General features: G+C 44.8%; 1 long non-coding RNA gene across 1 annotated transcript in view; it reads right to left on the bottom strand.

The window, feature by feature from the left end:
• Nucleotides 1-10,667: 10,667 nt before the first annotated feature.
• Nucleotides 10,668-23,153, bottom strand: part of LOC109285241 (uncharacterized) — a 53,455-nt gene continuing 40,969 nt past the window's right edge. The window contains exons 3-5 of the long non-coding RNA XR_002092918.2: nucleotides 14,355-14,485; nucleotides 12,918-13,134; nucleotides 10,668-12,047 (exon numbers count right to left, since the gene is read on the bottom strand). This is a non-coding gene — a long non-coding RNA (uncharacterized LOC109285241). The remainder of the gene's footprint in view (nucleotides 12,048-12,917; nucleotides 13,135-14,354; nucleotides 14,486-23,153) is intronic.

A 23,153-nucleotide genomic window follows, 5' to 3' on the forward strand; every position in this document is an offset into this window, starting at 1 on the left:
AGGAATCTGCCATCAGCCAGTCTGTTGAGAATAGTCTCTTTGATAATCTTTTCTAGGATCTTCCCTGGGATAGAGGTTAGGCTGATGGGCCTGTAGATTGCCGGACCCACTTTCCTCCCTTTCTTGAAGACAGGCACCACATTGCCTTCTTCCAATCATTGGGCACTTCACCAGAGCACCAAGAGTTCTCGAAGATCTGTGCTAGGTGCTAAGCTATGATGCTTGCCAGCTCCTTGAGTACCCTGGGGTGTAAGCTGTCAGGGCTGGCTGACTTGAAGGTATCCAGCCTCTCAATGCTGTCCTTGTGAAAGAACACCTTGATGGAGGGTGAGGAATCTCCCTTACCCACGTCTTCCCATCCCATAATGGGCAGGGGCATCCCATGGGACTGGTGAAAGACCGATGCAAAATACCCATTTAGCAAGTTGGCTTTTTCCTGGGCGTCGGTTGTCAACTATCCCGTCTGGTTTAGCAGGGGTCCAATGTTGCCCTTGCTTTTCCTTTGGCCCTCAACATACCTAAAAAAAGACTTTTTATTGTCCTTGATACTTGTAGCCAGTTGGAGTTCAGTCTCAGTCTTGGCTTTTCTGGTTCTCTCTCTGCAGGTTCAGACTAGTGCAAAATATTCCTCCCTGAAGGTGGATCCCATCCTCCATCCTTTGTAGGACTTCCTTTTCAGATGCAGGAGGTGCGCTAGTTCCCCGCAGAGCCAAGGGGGCCACTGTGCCTTGTTGCTGCCTTTCCTCAGAGATGGAATAGACTTTGCTTGTGCATCCAGGATCTGTCCCTTGAGGAGTGACCACTTTTCCTGAACTCCCCTCTCCTTTGGGTCGTGGTCCCTTAGGGCCTCACTGACAAGCTTCCTGAACTTGTCAAAGTCAGCTTTCCTGAAGTTGAGGATTTCTGTATTGCTGACTGAATTGCCAGCTTTATGGCAGATGGTGAAGATAATCAGCTCGTGGTCACTATCACCCAGCTTCCCTTCGATCGTTAGGTCGCTGATAAGGTTGTCCCCCATTGCCAGTACCAGGTTGAGCAGTGCTTTGCCTCTTGTAGACCCATAGACTTCTTGCATCAGATACAGCTCACCCACACATGTGAGAAAGCTTTCAGACCATTCAGATTTGGTTGAGCGCTCTTCCTATGAGATGGGTTGTTGAAGTCTCCCATGACAACCATGGACCAGGAGCGTGTGGCCTCGGCCAATTCCCTGGCGAACTCCTGGTCAAGCTCTCGATCCTGGGTAGGAGGTCTGTAGTAGACTCCCACCATTGTGTCCCCTGTGCCATGTTCCCCATGGATTTTAACCCAGTGGGTCTCTAGTCATCCACCCTGGGTACCAATGCCAGCTTGCAGGGACATACAGCTTTCCTTGACATAGAGAGCTACACCCCCACCCCTTTTATCCACTCAATCTCTCCTATACAAAGTATAGCCATCTATACCTATGGCCCAGTCATGGGTGGAGTCCCACCAGGTCTCTGTATTCCTATGACATCATAATTGTTTGTGCTGAGCAGGAGGACAAGTTCCTGTTTATTCCCCAAGCTCCTGGCATTTGTGTACAGGCAGGCAAGAGTCCCTTTGGGGGCCCTTGCCTTGCCCACAGATAGTTCCAGGGCTGGGGCAGGGGTAAGCTCCTTACATTGCCATAGCCTGCTGGCTTTGCAAGGGTTGCTCAGCGAGCCAGTAGTGGCAGTAGTCCCCCCATCCCCCGGCAGGCTTAGTTTAAAGCCTGGTGGAGTAGGTCAGCCAATCTGGCTGAGAAGAGCCTCAGTAGAGATGAGAACTTGTGGGAGACTATCACCCAGGACTGCCCCAAATGGTGGAAGAGTCTACTGCAAGGATCTTAGAAACCTCATGATGACAACAGGAGATGGAAAAAATCAGGAGTGGCACAAACAACATGTCATGGACCAAATCAAGAATCCAGAGCCACTCACCCTGCACAGAAACATGTATTCAATTGCAGAAGAGCCTGTTGATCCTGGATCACCCTCACCAGTTATCTTCGGACTGACAGATAAGACAATCAATAGGACGACAAATCATCCTTGACTGCAAGGGATTGCCGAAGAGGACAACAAAGGTACTGTGAAAAGGTTCCATTTTGATGTTACTTACTTCTTTCATATGCTGCAGACTGAACAATTCAAATGAAAACTTAAATAACTATGTAGTACAGCTAAACTCTTGAGTGACTTTGCAGACATCATTTAGAGTGGCTTTAATAAAACTCTGAGACGTGCTTGGACTTGGAAGATCTCAGCATGCAACTTTCATTTTAATAAATACATCATTAAGGTTACTTGACACTTCCTAGTCCCATGATTACAATTACTGTGCTTTACAGTGTAGGCCATGAAGGTCCATGTCACAGAAATAGAAGGAATATGCTGTAACTGTGTATCTTATTTACATGTGGATTGACTGTAATTATATGTGGATATAGGCTAACAGCTTATGGGGGGGGGGGGAGGGCCAATTACAGTTATTTCACCTGCAGTTGTCCAGCCTCAATGCCTAATTGCTGTAATTATGTGATCAAATTAGGCACACGATTGCTTGTGCATTTTGCACTTACCTTGTCTTAAGATCAAGCCCTTTTTCTTTATGTGTTGTTGAGCAGAAAGGGAATCTCAGAGTACTGTAATGAAATGTAACAATGTGCGCTCTTCAAGTGCTGAACATTCTACTTTAAAATGCTCATGTGATTTTCCCGAATGCGTCTTCCTATGTATTTTTTGAACTTGAAAGGTTATCATAATTGCAGCTGCAGCAAGCTGCTGAAATGAATTTAATCTATGGGTCAGCAACTCCATCTAAACTCTAAAGTTTCCATTCCTTGATCCACCAAGTTTCTTAGCAAAGGAGGACCCTGAATTATGCCACTGACCAGCATGGCTGTGCTCAGCATTCTCTTCAAGTATCCCAAATGCGTGGCTGTTTCTGGCTAGCTGGAATTGTAAAATCAGAAGAAAATAATTCTGTGATGGATTTGGAGCTCCAGTGTTATAATTTATGATTATCCTGTGTTGGCCCTGGTATTTGCATGTTTGGTGTACAATTTAACTCAACAAGAATTTGTCTGGAAAAAACAGGCAGGAAGAAGAAAAAAATGACTGTTGAAAAAAGCTGTTAAGGGACAATACTAAGGCTCTTGCCTCTGAGGACTATGGCTCAATCCGTTGCTGAGCCTACATTACTGTACAAAAGTCCATGAACACAGTCAGACCACAGGAGAGGAGTCAGATATCTGTAAACCCCTGGCTATAGGTTCCCAAAAGGAAGAACTGCACGTGTCCAACTCAATAAGACCTAGTGAGTAAGTGCAGTTGATACACAAGGCACCCTAGTCCAGGACAGGGCTAGAACTGGAATTCTACTACTCCATAGACAAAGACACATGGCTTGAATGGGTGCATTCAGAAAGAGGACAGAGATTCAGATAGCCTGCAAACTTGATAAACCAAGTCTCCTTTCCCTGTTCCCTGGTAACTCCATGGCATTTCCTTCTTCCATGATCGATTATTTGAGGAGGACTGGAGGGGACATGCTGGTGGATAACATGAATACAACTTCTTTGACTTTGGTAGAGATAATATATATAGATTTATCTCAATATACGTGGGGATAAATTTCCAACTGAGAAGAGGATCAGGCCAGCTGATTCATCTGCCAAACATTCCCTTTGCCAATTGCTTCACTTAGAAGTCAGTGTGGGCTGCATGCATGCATTAGAGAGGAAATTCAAAGCAGAGCTGAAGAGCAAAATTGTTATTCTTCTTTATCTTCTTCCCTCACTGTATTTAATATCCTTATTTCTCTGTACTTTTAACATTGATCTTTGACAGGTCTTTAGACTCAAAAGAAAATATTCTTGTTTGCCATAAAAGCACAAAACTTTAGGAGAACTACTTTTGTCTGTATATAAGGACTGTTGGACAGAGCTACACAGAATACTGTGAAGGGACTAAATGATCTTCTCTCCACCCTGCAGCCCCAGTTTATATCCAAGCAGTGCTTTGAATTTCACTGGCCTAGTTTCTAATGTAAATTGGTGCAGTCAAGGAGTCATTCTGGCAGTCAGGAAATAGCAGAACATGAACAAATTCCAGACATATCTCTTTATTTTGGGCATGTCCAATACAATGTAAGCCAGGAGACCAAAAGTAAACGTAGGAACTGTAATAGTGGGATTCCTCCATCGGAGAACACTGCAAGCTTGGGGGCATCTTAGTTTTCCAGGATGGGAAAAATGCCACCTATTTGGATGCTTTGACTGAGGGCCCTGTCACACACTGAAATTAAAGCTGGATAGAAACCAGCAATAAAGTTGTTATACATTTTCAAACACTAACTTTGTAGCTGGTTGATATGTACATTTTTAAGGTGTGATAGATAGTTTTCAAATGTAGCCTGTCTTACTTTGCATGTGTGGCTGGTCTAAATTTCTTGCATGATTAACCAGTTAATTGCAAAATATATGTAATATGTGGCAGAGGCCTACTAGTTTCAGTCTTCCACAGAAAGAAGGAGGCAGCGCTGAGAGAGGCAAAGGTGGGTTGAAGAGAACAAAAGGGATAAACAATGGTCATGTCACTCCCACTTTGTATTATACATCAATCACTACAGCTATCTCTACCGTGTTAGTTTTCACACGAAGCATACCATTTGATCTATTATCTACAGCCAAGCTCTACATTACACCCATATCTGCACTGATTCCACCAACTGGGATGCACTCCTTAGGTATCTGGAATAGGGATTCCTATGTTTACAATACAATCCAAAAATCAGCCACTCAGTTCAATAGTGTCAGACTAGAACTCACTTTGACTTGCTATGATACAAACCCTATGACAAAGGCAACAGAATGTCTCCTCTTGTCACCTACAATCCCTAGCTTGAACATGTCATTAATGACCTTCAGCTCCTCCTGGAAATGATGACTCTCTCAAAGCAGCCTTGGGGGACAAGTCTGTCCTGGTTTTCAAGCCACCCACCAAACTCAAATGATGCTTCTCCAGCAATAAACTACCTAACTCCTATTCTCACTAAGCCAGCAGACCTTGCAACAGACCAAGATGCCATTTGTGCTCTTTCATCTATAGAGAAAACATCATCACTGGACCAAACAACAGGAATTATAACATCCAGGGTTCATTCACCTGCCAATGTCATAAATGCTGTCCCCTCCTTACAGTGTCCCTCTGTTGTCTACGCTGGACAGATGGAGCAATCCCTACATGAAAAGGATGAATGAACACCAGTGTGACATCAGTTCCAGGAAGACACACAAGCCTATGGGAGAATACTTCGGCCTCCCTGGACATTTTATTGCTGATCTTAGAGTAGCTGACCTTAAACAACAAGACTTAAATAAAAGACTTGAAAAATAAATTGTGGAACAAGAAATCACCCACAGACTGGATTGTGTTACATATGGTCTCAACATACACTCTGGATTCTTATCCCATTACCTGGGCTAGCTTTTGTAACATATTATTTTTTCCATTGGGTTAACTGCTTTGTTTATCCCTTTCAATCTTTTCAACCCACTTTTGTCTCTCTCAGCAATGTCCCCTCCTTTACTCCCTCTTTCCTTATTTAAATGTCTTGATTCATTTCTATTTAATAACCTGCAAGTTCACTCATAGCACCTGGGGAAGTACACAAGTTCATGCCTCTGTGAATAAGTTAGTCCATAAGATGCTACTCTGCCCTGCCTTCTGCCTAATTTCAGCCTGACACAGCTAACTGCCTCTCTCTATTTTGCAGACTTTTGTCTTTTACAAAGATAGTACTGTGGATTTTTAGTCTGAAGTAAGGCTCCTTGAAAGGTATATACACAAGCTCTGTGGTATTCATATTTTGACCTGGAACTGATGTGATTTATCCTTTTCTATGATACAAGTGAACACTAAACTTCTTTTTAATGTAATTTTAATAAGTTAAGCTCCAGGAAGACCTTGCTCTAAGAGGTTCTTGCCCTTTAAGATTTATCACACTAATGTGTGCTGTGCCTATAGCAAATTTTCACAGGAACTTCACAATGGAAAGACTTTGTGACAATCTGCACCACCACATAAGCATACGACAAACATCAGCGTTCTCATAAATCAGCCATTTTTTTTTTTTTAATGCAGAGCTTTATATAACTATGCAAGTGGTTAATATTTATCACTAACATTTATGTTTCCTTCCTGCATGCAGTGGATTGAAGGGAAAGTGATAATAAGAATTATGAGCCTCATTCTTCACTGCCTTGCAGGTTGCATCATCCATTACACAAGTACAATACAGGTATAAAATACTTCCATTCTGGTCTGGTAATGCAGGGCATATCTACACATACAATCACAGTGCTTGAATAAACTGCGGGGCTTATTGCTCCAGAGTTAATTGCTTCCAGGTGCACCGTTTGAATGTGTGCTTGGGAGCAATTAACTCTGGAGCAATAAGCTCTGCAGTTTCTTCAGATGGAGCTCATGCCCCAGTGTCGACATATGCGCTGCTGCAGTTTTTTACTCTGCAGCACAATAGTAGTTGTAAATACAAGTACTATCCTGCTGCAGAGTAAATTAGTTTACTGAAGCCTAATAGGGGCTCATGTGTAAACACCAAGACATTTACTGTACAGCTAATTAGACAACTGCAGTAAACATCTTGTATAGATGTACCCACTGTGGCAGGCCAGTAGGGGGTGCTCCTGCATTGAGCTACCCACCTCACTGCACCTGAACACCTTCCAGGCTCTGAGTGCCTCCCTGGGGGCACCTCATATCTGGCCGACCCCCTTCCTGAAGCACTCCTGCTAGCCTGGGGTAAAAACTGCCACCACCCAGGGCTGGGCTTTATTCTGGCTCTGTGCACCCTGGGAAACACAGGCCTAGTAGCCCTCAAGGGTACTTGACTCAGTTCAAGCACTTGGGGGTACTTCTCTCAGTCGGAAGCACAAGTAGTGGTCTCCCTTAGTCCGCCAAACCAAGGGGACCCTAAGGCATAATCTAGAGCCACACCCAATAAGTTTTCCATGCTAAGTAAAAGGAGAACTTTATTGGTTACAAGGGATAGGGTTGCAATAGGGTACAGAGTAGAGCAATATGAGAGAAATCCCATAGAGCAAACTGGCATGGCTGGGTAGCCTTTGATCATGCATCTGAGTTACTGCAAGCTATATATCTAGTTAGATCTCAGGTAGCTTACTCACAAGTATCATCCAGAGGCAGGTGGACAATCCCTCTGGAGGCAGGCAGTTCCTTGATCATGAGTTTTGAGAGAGAGAGAGCAAGTTTCAGATGCTTCAGCTCTTCTCTCTCTCCGAGTCTTCCTCATGGCTGCTGCCCCCTCCTCCTGGGAAGTCCTTAACTTATATAGCCGTTATAACCTCATTTACCTGGTCCAATGGAGGCCAGCACCTGTTGGCTGTCAGTCAACCAATCTGAAATGCATCACTAGTTGCTGGGCAGACTGGCAGTTCCTAGCTCCCCAGCGAGTCCAAGCCCCTCACCCAGGTATGTGATGCCAGTCACGTAGGCAGAGGGAGCAGGTTTCCCTGCCTCCCTCAGGAATGTATCCAGCTCAGGTTACCTAAAGAGATAGGGTAAGGTGTGTATCCTCTGTAGGGTCCATCTTAACCAAATTGTCACAGAGCAGAGTTTTTGGGGAGAAACAGAGGTGGCCTTCTGCCACACTTCCCCCCACCTCCTTTAAAAGCTTGGGCACATGGCTTTACAGAGCTATGGGTATGAGTGTGTTTCATTTGGAAGGGTCACCTTTCACACCTAAAGAGAGATTACACAACACTTAAGACTGGTCATAACAATAATACATATAGAACATGAAAGCACATTGGGGAGCTCCCATACCAGAGCTCTCCCAGGTGGGCCTGAGTCCATCTGACCCACTACCCAGAGTCCTTTTGCGACAGGGCATCTGTGATCACATTCTGGCTTCCCTTGATGTGTTCGACGGTGAAGTTGAACTCCTGTCCTGAATCTGCCAGGCCCATCGTTGAAGCTTGGCATTGGTGTTTTGCATTATCTGCAACCATTGCAATGGGTCATAGTCTGATAGGACGGTGAACTGCTGCCCCCACAAATAGGGCCTCAGCTTGTTCAGTGCCCAGATGACTGCCAAACACTCCTTCTCAATAGATGACAGGTTCCACTCTCGGGGGATTAACTTCTGGCTTAAGTACACCACAAGGTGCCGTGTCTCTTGGTGTTCTTGTAAGAGTACAGCTCCTAGTCCTGAGTCGGAGGCATCAGTGGCTACATAGAAGGGTTTATAACGGACCAGTGCCTTCAGAATTGGTTGTCTGATCAGGGCAGCCTTTAGGGTATCAAATGCTTCTTGGCACCCCTGCTTCCAGACCATTGGATCAGGGCTGCCCTTCTTGGTCAACTTATGCAGGAGAGCTGCCGTTGCTCCAAATCCAGGGAGAAGCCACCTGTAATATCCCGCTAGGCCAAGGAAGGCTTTGACTTGCTTCTTGGTTTGTGGAGGCGGCTGGTCTCTAATGGCTCAATCTTGTCCCACAAGGGAGTAATATGACCTCCACCCACACAATGTCCCAAATATATCACTTCAGATAGTGCCCACTAGCACTTTTTAGCTTTCACAGTAAGACCAGCTTGCTTGATCTTGCCTAGCACGGTGGTCAGATGAATCAGGTGCGATTCAAAAGTCCTGACTGAAGATGGCGATGTCATCGATGTAAGCCATGGCAAACTGCTCACATCCTTATAAAAGGTTATTAATCAGTCTTTGAAAAGATGCGGGAGAGTTGTGCATACCGAAAGGTAAAACTGTAAACTCATATAGTCACACAGGTGTGGTAAAGGCAGACTTGGCTATGGCGTCCAGATCCAGTACCATTTGCCAGAATGGTTTGGACAGATCAAGAGTAGAAATAACCTTGGCCGGGCCCAGGCGATCAAGTAAAGTGTCCATCCTGGGCATAGGGTAAGCATCAGGGGTGGTAATAGCATTCAGCTTCTGGTAGTCCACACAGAACAGGATGGACCCATCCTGCTTCTGGACAAGTACCACTGGGCTGGCCCACGGACCCATTGAAGGCCAGATTACCCCTAACCCTTTCATCTCTGTGATCTCTTGCGTTATTTCTTGCCTCACCTTCTTGTTAACTGGGTAAGGTTTGGATTGGATGGGGTGATGGCTGCCTGTGTCTATAGAGTGTACTGCCAGGTTCATTTTACCTGGTTAGTTGGAGAACACTGTCTCAAAGTCTTTGAGTGCTGTGAGCAGCTTGTCCTTGTCCTGGGAGGGCAGCTGGTCTGGCAGGCAGAGTTCCTCTATTCCTGCCTCTCCATCCCAGTCACCATACGTGACCGACTCCTCTGGATCCTCAGGTGATCCTTCTACTGAGGAAATCCAGAACACCGCATCACTTCTATTGAAGTATGGTTTAAGCATGTTCACATGAACTGTCTTAGGCTTTTCCCCACTCCTGGCCACTACATAGGTCACATTGTCCAGCTTGTCCAGGATGACATGGGGACCTTCCCAAGCTGCTTCCAGCTTGTCTGTCTTCAGTGGCAGAAAAACAATGACCTTATTACCTCATTCAAGGTATGTAAGCAAGCCTTTTCATCATACCAGGCACTTTGCTTCTCCTGGGCCTGGGCCAGGGAGTCTCGTGCCACCTTCATCATGTCAGTTAGCTTCTGGCGAAAGCTGAGCACATATTCTACCATGGAGGTCTTGATGGAAGAGATTTTCCCTTCCCACTTTTCTCTCAACAAATTGAGAGGACCCCTAACTCACCTTCCAAACATCAACTCAAAGGGTGAGAACCCAGTAGACTCCTGGGGCACTTTCCAGTAGGCAAAGAGCAAATGTGGAAGTTTCTCATCCCAGTCATTGGGGTTAGGGTCCACATATGCCTTTAGCATACCTTTCAAGGTCCCATTGAACATTTCTATGAGCCTATTTGTCTGAGGGTGGTAGGCTGTGGTCTTGAGGTGTTTCACCCCACAGCACTCCCAAAGGCACTTCATCACTTCTGCTAGGAAGTTCCCACCCCTGTCAGTCAGGATCTTGGAGGGAAAACCTAGCTGAAAGAATATCTTGGTTAGAGCGTCAGCAACTACAGGTGCCTCTGTGGAGGTCAAGGCAATTGCCTCCGGGTACCAAGTTGCGAAATCCACTAGAGTTGGGATGTATTTCTTCCCTCTACGAGTCTCATGCCTCAGAGGGCCCACAATGTCTATATCCACCCTTACATTTCATTACACATATACCAGTTTAAGTGATCAGAAACTGGTTTAAACCTGTAACAGAACATAAGCTCAGTGCACATAAACCAGTTTCAAAATGGCTGAAACCGGTTTAAAATAAGCCTGATTGAATGTAGTATCAGACTTACCTGAGTTGCGTGAAACTGGTTTATGCATTTTCTGTCCCAGACCTCTTCCTGGTTTATGTTAAACCAGAATCCCCCAGCATCCCAGAAGTTTTGCAGCCCTGGGCTATACAGTCTGCTCAAGAGAACAGGGCTGGCCCTGCCCCTCTGATCCCTAGCCAGAGCTCCAGCAGAGACTGCAGGCACAGCAGGGTCTGCCTTGCTTCTCCCTGCCCGACCCACCCTCACTGCTCAAGCAGGGATTCCCGCCTCCACCCCCCCCCCCCAATCTCCCACAGCACAGACCCCAGCCCCATGGACCCTAGGCATGTGGTATACTAGCTAAGGCTGAGAGGTGTGTGTGTGTGTCCAATTTCACCGGAACAAGCAGACAGAACAGTGTCCTCTTAGGGCTTTTCTGAGCTAATCAGCAGATCAGCTGGTAATGTCCCCCCATTCTTTCCTTGGAAAAAGCTGTTTAAGAAGAGCTTGAACTAATGAGAAAGGCATGTGTTTTGTTGATGGGCTGATAAACGCTTTGTTATCAGCCCCCTGATGTCTCCCTTGCCTCTTAGGTTTGCAGACAGTATGAAGAAGCAGGGAGAGGAATATTGTAGAGCTCAGTATCATCAACAAATGCACGCGCTTCACACTCCTCCTTTGCCCCGGAGTGCTAGCAACACTCCCGCCCCTTGAGCAGTGAGCGGGAAAAGCCTGGGATGGTATAGGCAGGATGGGGGTTGACACTCCTACCTAATCAAAGCTTCCTGCCAGGGCCCGGCCACACATCCCCTCAGCTCAGCACCGTGGAAGGGAAGAGAGCTGCTGTAGTGCCTCCCCAGCTTCTAACCTGAGCCACTGCAGGCATGTGCCTGCATTTCTTCAGTTAAGAGGGAATGTCTGTACAGTTGCAAACTGGTTCAACCTAGGTAGGTTAGACTCACCTGCAAAGATTGAATCAATTCAGGCTCAGGCTTTTTGAATGCCTGTCCCTACCCAAAAAGAGTGCTAGACATAATCCCAGTAACTCTTGGATTCATAGATTGTAAGGCTGGAAGGGACCTTAAAGGTCATTGGGTCCAGCACCCTTCACCAAGCAAGGAAGACAACTGGGGTCAGGTGACCCCAGCAAGGTGACCATCCAGTCTCCTCTTGAAGATTTCCAGGGTAGGCGATTGGACCACCTCTGGAGAGAGCTCATTCCACAGTCTGGACACCCAAGTTGTGAAGTAGTTTTTCCTAATGTTGAGTCTGAAGCGGTCTTCCAGGTGTTTGTGACCATTACTCCTAGTTTTTCCCCCAAGGGTGCACTGGTGAACAGTTGTTCACCAAGCCCTTGATGTACACCTCTGATGTAGTGGTAAGCTGCTACCATGTCCCCTCTCATCCTTCCTTTTTTCAGGCAGAAGAGTCCCAGATCCCTCAGCCTTTCCTCATATGGCTTGCCGTGCAAGTCTCTGAGCATGCAGGTGCCCCTTCTCTGGACTCTCTCAAGCTTTACCAGGTCCTTGTTAAAGTGTGGCACCCAGAACTGGATGAGTACTCCAGCTACAGTCTCACAAATGCTGAGTAGAGTGGGAGAATCACTTCTTTGGTTTTGCTGGAGATGTATCGATTGATGCATGTATGAAGACAAAGCAAATAGAACAGCCTGGTTCCCTCCACAGTTATGTGTGTTCTGCAGTACAGATATTAGTACAGTTAACAGGTCTGTAACTGAAAAGTGTAAATATGTACAAGTAACAAGAGTAAGCATTTAAAGAAACTTTCCTGACTATACCAACACTTTAAAATGTGAAATGTCAAAGTACACTAACATTTTGCATATGTGGGGTGCCTCAAACATCAAGTTCATTACTGAAACATGTTAATTTATTATGCTAATCCAATTTGGAAACGACAGAACAAAGGGTCAGAAAGTTATCACAGAATTTCACTACACTTCAAACAAGATGCATGGGAAATCAGGACTGCCAAGGGAAGCTTCTTCTTTTTATACAGTGTATTGTGTATATTATAAAAAACTCTCTCTGTACATATATATTTGCAATTAACCTGTAGATGTAGAGTTAACAAAAAACCTTTTAAAGTCTTGTAGCATATGCATGGCAGGATACGTCTGCAATGGTGCAAAAGACAAGACCTTATTGCTTAGTTAAAGATTTGTCACTGGTGGCAGTGCTAAGCTTTTGAAATACTTAGAACCAGATCCTATTTTATTGAACCCAGGTTTCAGAGCAGGAGACAAATCCTGATATCAGGACCCAGAAAGGTTGGAGGGTGGCAATGGGGCCAGTACTAGTTGAGATGACCAGCACCATGATGTCCCAGACAACACTGGATTATGGGCCTGCCTCGATTTTAATAGTGAATTAGAATTAGTTGCAAACAACAAGGTAAGAGGTAGAACAAACAAGAATGTATTGACAACAGAGCAAAAGGGAAAGGGAAATGGAGATAACAACAATATACAACACTATTCATGATGGATACAGAACTGAAGAACAAAACTGGGAATAATACAAACAGGTACAGAGTGATACTTTACCTGAACGGAGAAGGAACCAAGAAGAACGTCAGTTATAATAGCCAAGTTGGTACATGGCAGGGAGCCAAACAAATCAAGGTAGTTGTCCAAAACAGGGCAGAGGCACTCCACGGGCTTACTCTTTCTCAGACAGCAGCTGTGATACTACAGCTCCTGTATGCAGGCTCACTTAGGTTGAGAGCCCTGGTGCACGGAGTTCCCTGGGGACTCAGTGGTGCTATGGAGGATAGCAGAAGTTGAGTCCAGCTCTGAGCAGCTTCTCTGTGTCAGATTCCTCTAGCCACATGCTATCAATCAGAGCAGCTGCACACTAAATACTCTCCACAGACGTTCCAGACTACACTGTGCATGAACGTGCTTACTCTCCCATGCTCAAACACCAGACATACACATGAACAAACTCACTTGCACATTTCAAGGGTTCATGGGGAATCTCTTTTCTACTCTCATTCACATCCTGTCACTACATGTCTAAACATCCAATCACGCAATGTTGTCACTTGCCAGTCACTCTCCTTGCGGATCATGTCCACCATTCATGTTTCCATTCAGCTGTTTGTTGAAGGTGTCTCTCCACTTTACCTTATGAGAGGTACCTGGCTTTCCCACCACTTTCTCACTCAACACCATGCATGCTCAATCACTCAAACTAGGTCACCAGGTAAAAAGTTCACTTCTTTCTGGAGAGTTTTTCCAAGGGATGCTATCATGCATATGCCAGTTCCACAAGAGAGGGATACCAAACAAAATCTACACTCTACAATTTCAGCTATTATACACTTAAATAACCTGAAACACCTTAGTAGGATCCTATTCTATGCTGCTCAAGCCCCTGAAAAACTACTAGTATAAAGGCTCTCCTCTTCCTCATTGCTTGTTTGTGACTTAATTTTAAGTCTAAGATAACATATTACAAAAATAGATGCAGTAATGGATTTTTGTAGATTCAAACAGCATGAAATAAGATCACACTTAGGTGCCTAATAGGTAGAAAAGAGTGTGTCTGTCACTAAGTCACCATCACCACCTGTGAAAGGTTAATAAGTCTCGGTGACTGGGTAATTTTGGATCTCTGGCCAGGGAAAGGTTTGGCTCACTCTGTCCTCCAGGAGAGACTGCTCCTATACTCACTCAATCGCACCCACCATGACTTTGATGGAAAATTAATAGGAGGGGATGTCCTTGGTCAAGGAATGAGTACCAAGAATGATCCTAGCCTTGTGTAGCATTGTGTTCTTCAGGATCAGCTGACTGGCCTTAGGAGGCAAGTTTTGGGATTTCTTCCAACTCCTACACTCTTGCCTCATGCCTCTAGTAATTTAGTTACTTAAAGTCCTATTTGCACCCAGCCTTGTTGCAGTAGGCATCAGATTTAGCTCCTGGGATACCCGAGAGTCTGCCCTTTATAAGAATAAATAAAGCTGAACTTCTCCTCACCTGTCTGGTGCTTGGCTCACTCTGATGTCCACTCACTACTGACCCTTAGCTTCTGGGGTTCTTGAGCTCTCCCACCGGCTCTCTGCTCCAAACAGGTGCAATCTTGGCTGCACAGCTGAGGCTTGTGATGCCTGTGGGAGAAATGGTCATGCCTTGATCAGCTGGCTTCTGGCTCAATCACAAAACCAGTGCAGGGTTCTGGCCCTACCCCTGCCCCCTCTCTTACCACCGATTCACATCAGCGTGGGGCTCTGGTATCAGCCTCACTCCCTGTGAAGCTTCCCAGTTCAGCCAGGGCTGGGGAATAGTTTATGATCCAGTTTCATATTGACGTACCTGGCACTGCAAGTGAATGGATAATGGGCCTGAGCATCTTTAGCTCTACTGGTTTTCACCTGAACAGGATCTGTGCAGTTCAGCAGAAGATGAAAGTATTGAACACCCTTCATGTAGTAATCAGAACCTTGCAGGATCTCCAATTAACTGGGTTCTTTTATCAACTGGATTTTTTCTGTGATTAGGGCAATGGATCCCGAAGTATACAGCATGACCTCAAACAGGGTTGTGTTACATAACAACCCCCATGCATATTCATTTACAGCAGTCTGGCTCAGACCAGAACTCAGGTTATATAAACCTAGAAGCAGGTTGCCATGCCAAAAGACTGAGGACTACTAAATTAGGGGCCAATATTTAGTTCCCTTAGCTAGTTTATACAGAACTGAATTAAAGCTATCTGATGCTCCAAGTGCACCCTCACAAAGTCCCCCTCACATAGCCTTTTCTTCAACTCCCCTTAGTGAGATGCTAGTAGAGGGCTTCATACAAACAGGCAATGCGCTACCTCATGCCTCCAGGAACAGTAGCAGGGCTGACTTCCTTCAGAAGCAGGAAAGGTTCCCTCTGTTTCTAGAGAAAAAAAACTTAGCACCAAAAGTCCTTCTTAGTTAGCTGAGGCACATCTGCTTGAATGGCTGTATTGAATATGCTCCACCCTTCTATCTACCACAGACAGAACTTCTGGGGGCTGATACTGGTGGGGCACCTGGAACAGAGAGTCTTATAGCTAATTACCTATTCAGATGCAGGGGATCATCACACCCCTTCACTTTACCTGTTCAGGTCACCTGCAGACACAGGCAGAAGCCACTGCACTGATCATACCTGAGTTACATTTTCAAGCTTTTCCTCACAACCAGTAAGATTTTATCTTCACCTTTTAAAAAAGAATTAGAACTGAGATTCTGATGCAATTACCATATTTACTACAATATAAGATGACCCTGAATATAAGACTATAAAATTGTTATAATTTTCCAGGTATAGAATTGAATTGTTGTGGTTTTCCTTGCATTTGTCCCCCTCCCACTGCTACAGCAGGAAAATGAACGGGGCGGGGGGGAGGTCAGGTAGCAGCCTTGCTCTCAGCCTCCTACAACTTCTTCCTCCTGCAGCTACTCCCGCCACCCTCTTTACTGTCAGACCCTGCTTTCCCCAAGCACATGAAAGTGAGAGACAAATTTGAAAACACTGACCTTGAAATAAACATACCTGCAGTAATTTTCATATAGTACCTATAGATGTAGGTCACCCAGAATTGATGCTTTTTACCTTTGTTGAAACTGCTGCAAGTTTTAGCATAGGTAATCCATAAATACACTTTTGAGCAGAACTTTGAGCAGCATTTACATATAGTACAAATTTTCATGATATTAGTCCAACAACAAAAGGCTCATGATTTACCATATGGTTCATTGGGCAGGACCCCAGCAGAGTCAACAACATTTCAAGCCATTGTTGATTCCACAAATTCTGGGCTTCTCCATAAATCTACATGCAGATGAGGCACAGAGGAACCTCATCCAGCTCTACCTCATGGAAGGAGGGGCTACACTAATCATATGTGAAAGTCCGAGAGAGGGGTGACATATGGATTCTGGGTGAACTGTTTGGGGCCCTGTTTGGTGATATTAGTCAGACACTTAAGACTGAAAAAACAGGAATCATTGGAAGTGGGAAAGAAAGGAGAGGCTCAGCTGTGGGAATGAAGAGAAAGTAAAAATGTAGGCAAAGTATACAATGTATTATCAAGTCATGCTCACCATGACTTGAAAAAGAGTTGGTGCTGAGGGGGACTGTGCTTAATGAGCATTACTGTATACTTCATTCAGATGTGCAGCACTTAAATATCCTTGTGGTAGGTTTGTCCAATAGGAGCCATGTGTTTTATAGCTATGCTCAGAGTTGACTGCATTTAATCAGCTCTGTAGTTGGTTTCCATTACTAAGCACATGCTGCTTTAGATAGCAGTTTAATGATAGACAAGGTACTTAATGAGGCTTCCCTGTATGTGAGGGTAAGATGTGGGGCTTTTCTCCCTATGCTGATTGGAGGAAAAACCTCATCTTGTGTTTGTATAAATGCAGTATATGACTCCACAAACTCGGTCTCTAGGTATGGGCATATTGTGTATAAATTTGTTAAAGCCTTGGAGTTATCTGACCTTATCCATGGCTGAGAACCCATCAGTCTACTTCAATATTACTGTTAAGTCACCTTAAAATAAATCCAAATCCAAGTGGGGCATGCGACCGTCCATCCTATATTTTCTCTAGCTAAACATTAGAGAATTTGTACCATTATCATTTATACTGATATCATAAAATGGAGCCTAGGATGCTGCTTTTTTTTTTCTTTCTACTGATTAACAGAGAGCAGCTAATTTAGGTTCCTTTTACTTCCTCTTAATTTTTCTATGCAAGAGACACACACACAGTTCTTGCACTTCCATGGTAACTGAGTAGACTTCATTTCATTTGAGAGCAAAAAATTAGAGGCATTTCTGATGGAAAGAAGCTGTTTGCATATTAAATCAATGTCATATTAAATTCAAGGAGTTCTGCAATGGCTTGTGAAATATGAAGTGTAATATTAATGTGCACCAAAAGGTCCCTTTCTGAGAAGCTAGTAAGGAAACATATGAAAGTGAAAAAATGAAGAACAAGAATTGTGTTGCCAAGAAGAGTATAGGCACATAAAAGGTTTTAAGCAGGCAGGAGTTCTAAGCCTGTCAGCTTTTTCTGTTTTAGTAAAACAAACAGAAGACAGATTCTCTGTTCTTTGTTTTGACAGTAGAGAAAGATGTTAAAGCAGGAAAATAATTATCATCATCATCTAAGTAAAGAGCATCAATAGTTGAAAGACTGTGTCCCATAGTTCGGAAACTTCCAGCTTTGTGACAATAACGTAATGCATGTTATATAACCCTCGGATATTACTTTGCATTTTGATTATTTTCATATGAAAATATACTTTAATGAATTCACATATAACCAAATCAAATGTTTCAAATGTTCCACACCACTCACTCTGTTCAGGCTGCTAAAAAGTAGGCTAATACTTTTATATGTAAGAATGAATTGGGGTACCTGGCTTTAGACAGCATGTTAGAATATTTGGCTACAATATGTAAACTAGACATTCAGTAATGCAGAATAGTATAATAGCTTGCAATGACCAACAGAGCATAAGATGGTATGCATGGCTCATAATTGAAAGAATCTGCAGAAATATGTGTTTGAGGGGAGGGGAACAGGAGAGAGAGAGTTACTTTAGAGCAAATCCATTTCATATCTGCTTCTTTTTTGCTTGCTGTATTAGTCTTTTGTGTACACAAAGCCACATTTTCAAGTGTAATCAATCCCACTTTCAAAAATAACTATACCACGTATAGAGGTTATGGAATACTACACAGGGTATTCTGTGATTGTGTGCCAATAATCTTATCTTTCCTGGGATAACCTTGATTCTTCCAGTCTGATTACTATGTATGACTCCGTGGTAGATGGGAAGGTCAGCAGGGATTCAAGAGTAAGCGTTCTCAGTGGGTGACTCCACACGTGCAGTTGATGTGAAGCAATAAGCTCTAGAATTTATTGCTTCCAGGTGCTGCATCTACATCTATCTGCTGCCCAGGACCACAGCATGTTGAGCCAGGTTGGAGCAACCCCAGCTGGCAGGGGATCCCAGAGGTCAGCCTGCCAGCCTGGAGCTGTTCTCCGTGGTTCAACATGCTACAGAGGAGCTGGCTGACCTGGGGTTCTCTGTTCTTTTAAGAGGAAAAGCAGCCCAGCCAAGGACCTCTGCAGGCTAGGCAGGGGGCAGCAGTTGCTGGTGCAACAGGGCTAACGAGGCAATTAGCAGCCAGCCCAGACAGCCACCTGACCAAAAGTAGGCAGGACCATGGATGCATATAAACCTGGGCCTTGGGCTGGCAAGCCAACCTAGTCCTGCTTGCTGCATGGTTAGGAGCTCCTGCCCAGGATAAGCACCCAGCGACACTGGTCTGATTGCTTTGCTGGCAGTAGCAATGCTGAGGCTTGGGGAGCTGACAAGGAGCCTATGCTGAGAGGTACACTAGCACATGGGGAGAAAGAAGGTTTGTATTCTTAAAGGGGCAGAGGGCTGCTTCCATTGTTGTTTATATTACAGCTCAGGGGCTTACGATTTACGTTACTGTTTCTACCGGTGGTTTGGGATGAGGCTGGAAGGGGAGGTACAGAGGCCTCATTGTGCTCAGGGGGCATTCAACTGCCTTGAGCCCTATCAGGGGCAGGCTCAAGCAGTTATTCAGCCCAGAGCAAGCAGAGAAAGAGAGCACAGCTACGCAGGGGCCAAGGGCCCAGCGTCAGGGAGGGCACAGCCACACAGTGGCCTGGGACCCGGCAGACAGGGGCCAGGAGCCCAGAGACTGAAGGGACAAGTGAAAGCCAGGCCTGACAGAGTGGGCCCAGGATAGAAGACCTAGTAAGATTAAAGGGGCAGAGGCTGAGGAGGCTGAAACCCCGCACAGGGAACAATATGGCAGTAACACCCGTGAGGCATGAGGTGTGGGAAAGGGGAGGATTTGGAGCCACGCAATTAGTCCTTAAGGCTTTGGGTACCCTGCTGGGTACAGTTGACTGCAGAGGCCCAGCCAGGGGCCTGAGACCAGTGAAGACTAGTAAGGTACCAGGGACGTTAGTGGGGGTCCGGTGGAACTGGAACTATGCAAGGGTTAGGCATAGTTCCAGTATGGAACTCCCTATTAATTTATATTTCCATCAAGGTTTGGCAGATGAGAGAGGAGGGCACCCTAGGGGTGGAGCAAGGCATGGTCACAGAGCTACCAGGTGGTGTCACAGCCACCCCTGGGACTCTGATGTGTTACACTGGGACACGAGGTGATCCAGTGCAGGGCTAGCCAGTAGACAGCCCCTCACACTGAGGCCCCCTGTGCCCTAGCCACCTGGGGCAGTGTCTATACATGCACTGCTGCAGAGTAAAAAAACTCCACAGGACTTGTAAATACAAGTACTGTCCAGCTGCAGAGTTAGTTAGTTATTCCAGCCTAATAGGTATGCACATGTAGATGCTTGACATTTTTTACTGTGGAGCTAGGCTACTCTGTGGTAAATGTCTCATGTAGTGTATCCTCCAAGCTGTGATCGTGGATCTCTCTGAGGCGATTGCCTATCTGTATTTATATACATTTATCTGAGTAGGCACAAAGAATGAGCAGTGTATTAAGATTTAGAACAAGTGGAAGATAATTATGGACACATGAAGCCTACTATTCCAGGTGTGTTGAAAAGCTGGACCAGAAGGTTTCAAATGGACTCCCTGATCTAGTTCTGCACTTATAAGATTTTCCCAATATAAAAATTTTCCCCTAAATATGGCAGAGGTTGTAGGGAGGGGAGCAGTAAGGTGCTCTCTAGCATGCAGACTGTCATAGCGGGACACTCTCTGCCAACCCTCACAGCAGGCCCAAACCTCCTGAGGGTGTCCCTGCTGCCCATGGAGTATGGGGAGGGAAGAAACAAGTCTCCCTTAGGAGCAGCTACTTACCGAGAGAAGCGTGGGTGACATGGTCTGGGGAATCCCCAACGCCACAGGTGCCTTACTTCACCAGCTCATGCTGACTCCTACTGGCCAGGTGCACAGCTGTATACATCATAAAGATGTGCCCCATCCCAGCTGAGGACAGGTAGTTGGAGAGGAACGAGCATGGCTGCAGAAGTGCTGGCTCCAGCAGGAGTTTGCCTCAGCAGGGACAAAGTGAAGAGAGTGGGAGTTACTCTTTGAACCAGAGAGACAGAGGAGTCTGACTACATACTGGTATCTGGTGAGTTGGCAATACAGGCCCCCACAGCAGGTAACAGGGAAGCTGAGAAGTCCACAGTGCCCTGCTGAAAGAGTGAAGATGATGAACTGTGAGTGAATTGTGCCAGAGGGGAAAGATATCCTGAGGGACTCGTAGCTAAGCATATGCCTTTGGACTTTACCTTAGTGTAGCAGCAATACGAAAGGAACTGTACAGCCTAGCCCAGCTAGGCACAGCATGTTAAAGCCTGAGGACTGAGCTAAGATGGGCTATGAAGTGAGTTATACTATAAACTAACTCTGAAGACAGAAATACTCTGTATTTGATCAACATATGACCTGAGTGGGATCTGTAAGATTGGGTTGATGCTAGGACAGGGTATAAGGCGAGGCAGAGCCCCAAGGAACACTGCAGACCCAAGGGTGCACAGTGAACCAAACTAAAGATCCTCCCTTTTTTCATATTTACATCTAGATGTGGTGGGCAAGTTGGACTTGTACACAGTTAACCATAACCTACGAGGTCAAACTGTCAGGACCTGAGAGAGGCCGGGTAGATGATCACTCCTCAAAGTGTAAGGGGGCGGTCTTGACAAAGCACAAGTGCTTAGTACACAGACATATACAGCAACTGTATCCCAGACTTCTACAATGTCAACCAATGAGAAATAGGGGGAAAACAAGTCCTTGAAGATTTTCTGAAATGAAATAAAAAATTCTTCCTTGTACATCCAAAACTCTTGATGTTTCTTAAGTAGTTGACAGTGTTTAATTGAGACATATTTTATATTAAAGTTAGGTATAAGATGGGGCATCTTTATTGTATAGGAGACCCTCGCCATTCACAGGGGATACATTCTGGAGATCCCCGTGACTGGTAAAATGCACAAATACTGATGGGGCTCCCTGTCAGACCTCACAGCTGCCCCCTGCTCCCCTTCTCCCCATTCACAGGGCTCCCCCACAGTGCCTGGGGACCGACCCCTTCCCCCCGCCATGCTGCATGCACTCCAAGCCCTGCCACGGCTGCCTCTGGGGAAGAAGATGCCGCCGCTGCCTCCCTCCCTGTCCCTGGCACTCACTCTCCGCCCACCTCCCGGCTCTGCCCTCCCCTGCCTCATGCAGCGCCAGAGCCAGAAGCTTGTTGCAGCACCCCAACCCACCCCAAGCACAGCTGTGCCATTGGCACAGCGCACCACGAATATTCGAATCCATGAATCCTGAGTTTGTGAATAGAAAGGGTATCGTGTACTGGAGTCATGCCTGCTTTTGGCGGTGAATTTCACTGAGGGTAGGCATCAGGTTTCTTCTATAATTTTTTTTATCTCCTAGAATGAAGAGTCACTGAGAGACCCTTCATGACATATTTGATAGCTCTTAGTGCAGCAAAATAGCTAAGCATGTGCTTAATTTTAAGAATGTGAATTGTGTTGTGAAAATTCAGTGGAACTATTCACTTGCCTATACCCGAATATGTGTTTAAAAACTTCTCTGGACTGGCAGCACAGAAATAGAGGATGAAACTTTGCCCTGGTTTACATACCCTGATATCCCAAAAATCTATGGCACTGTATGGAATTTAAATTAAGATGACATCAGGTTCTTCATACTAGGGGAGAAAAGGATTGGTGAAATGTAGTTCTTTATCTCTAGTTAGCCAATAAGGGCTTGATTTATTCATCTTTGCAATAATTATGAACCTCTTATGTGCTTGACTGAAAAATGTCAAATGGTAGAAAGAGGAGAGAAAGAAAAACTACATTTTTTTGCATACTTCCTAATTTGTATTTTCATCCGTATTCATGAAATCATAGAAATTAGACATGGAAAAGACCAATTAAGTCATCCAGTCATCCCCCCACTGACAGTTCAGAATAATTCCCTATATTTTCAAGTCCTGAAAATGAAGCATTTACATACAGATGACAAAATACATTTTAATGAGCCAGGTTCTTTTCCTGTGCAAATTGAACAGAATATTTCAGATGAAGGCAGCTCATTGTCACAGTGGAAAACTTCTAAAAGGAATATGCACTGCATCTGAGAAGAGCATACTATCTTATTAAGACATACTGAAACAGGTGATTAATATGCTTTCATCCCAACTGCATTGCAGCACCATGACGAAAAAGAACACATAGGAATTTAGCTCAGTCAGTAAGTTTTCCAAAAATCAGTATGGTTCCTCAGAGGTTAAATATTACCTTAAAGGTTACCCAAGATGTTCCAATGGGTAAAATAAGGTAACTGTAGGTAAACTCTATTCCATGTCATTCAATGAAACAAAGATTAGTGCACGTCCACTTTTAGCTCAATTCAAAGTCATTCTTTCATTAGGTGACATGGCAAACTATCATGGAAGCAAGGAGTATAATTTGAGAATATCATTCATTAGAAGCTGGACAAAGTCAGAATGGATTTATAGTTAAGAAGGCGGCCCCCAGTCTGCTCTCTCAACATAATGTGACTCCTTTTGTTATGAAGTTATGATCAATACTGTGATCTTCATTCCTAGTCTAAGATAGTCTTCTAAAAATTAGACATTTCAAAATAAAAATGTTATTGTAGATTAGATAAACTGAAATTTAGAGATGCTTTTTATCTCTGAGCTGAGACTAGGTAATCTCTTTTCATAATATTTGATTTTTAATTACA

Source organism: Alligator mississippiensis, chromosome 3 (assembly GCF_030867095.1).
Source record: "Alligator mississippiensis isolate rAllMis1 chromosome 3, rAllMis1, whole genome shotgun sequence".
NCBI classification, from domain to species: domain Eukaryota; kingdom Metazoa; phylum Chordata; order Crocodylia; family Alligatoridae; genus Alligator; species Alligator mississippiensis.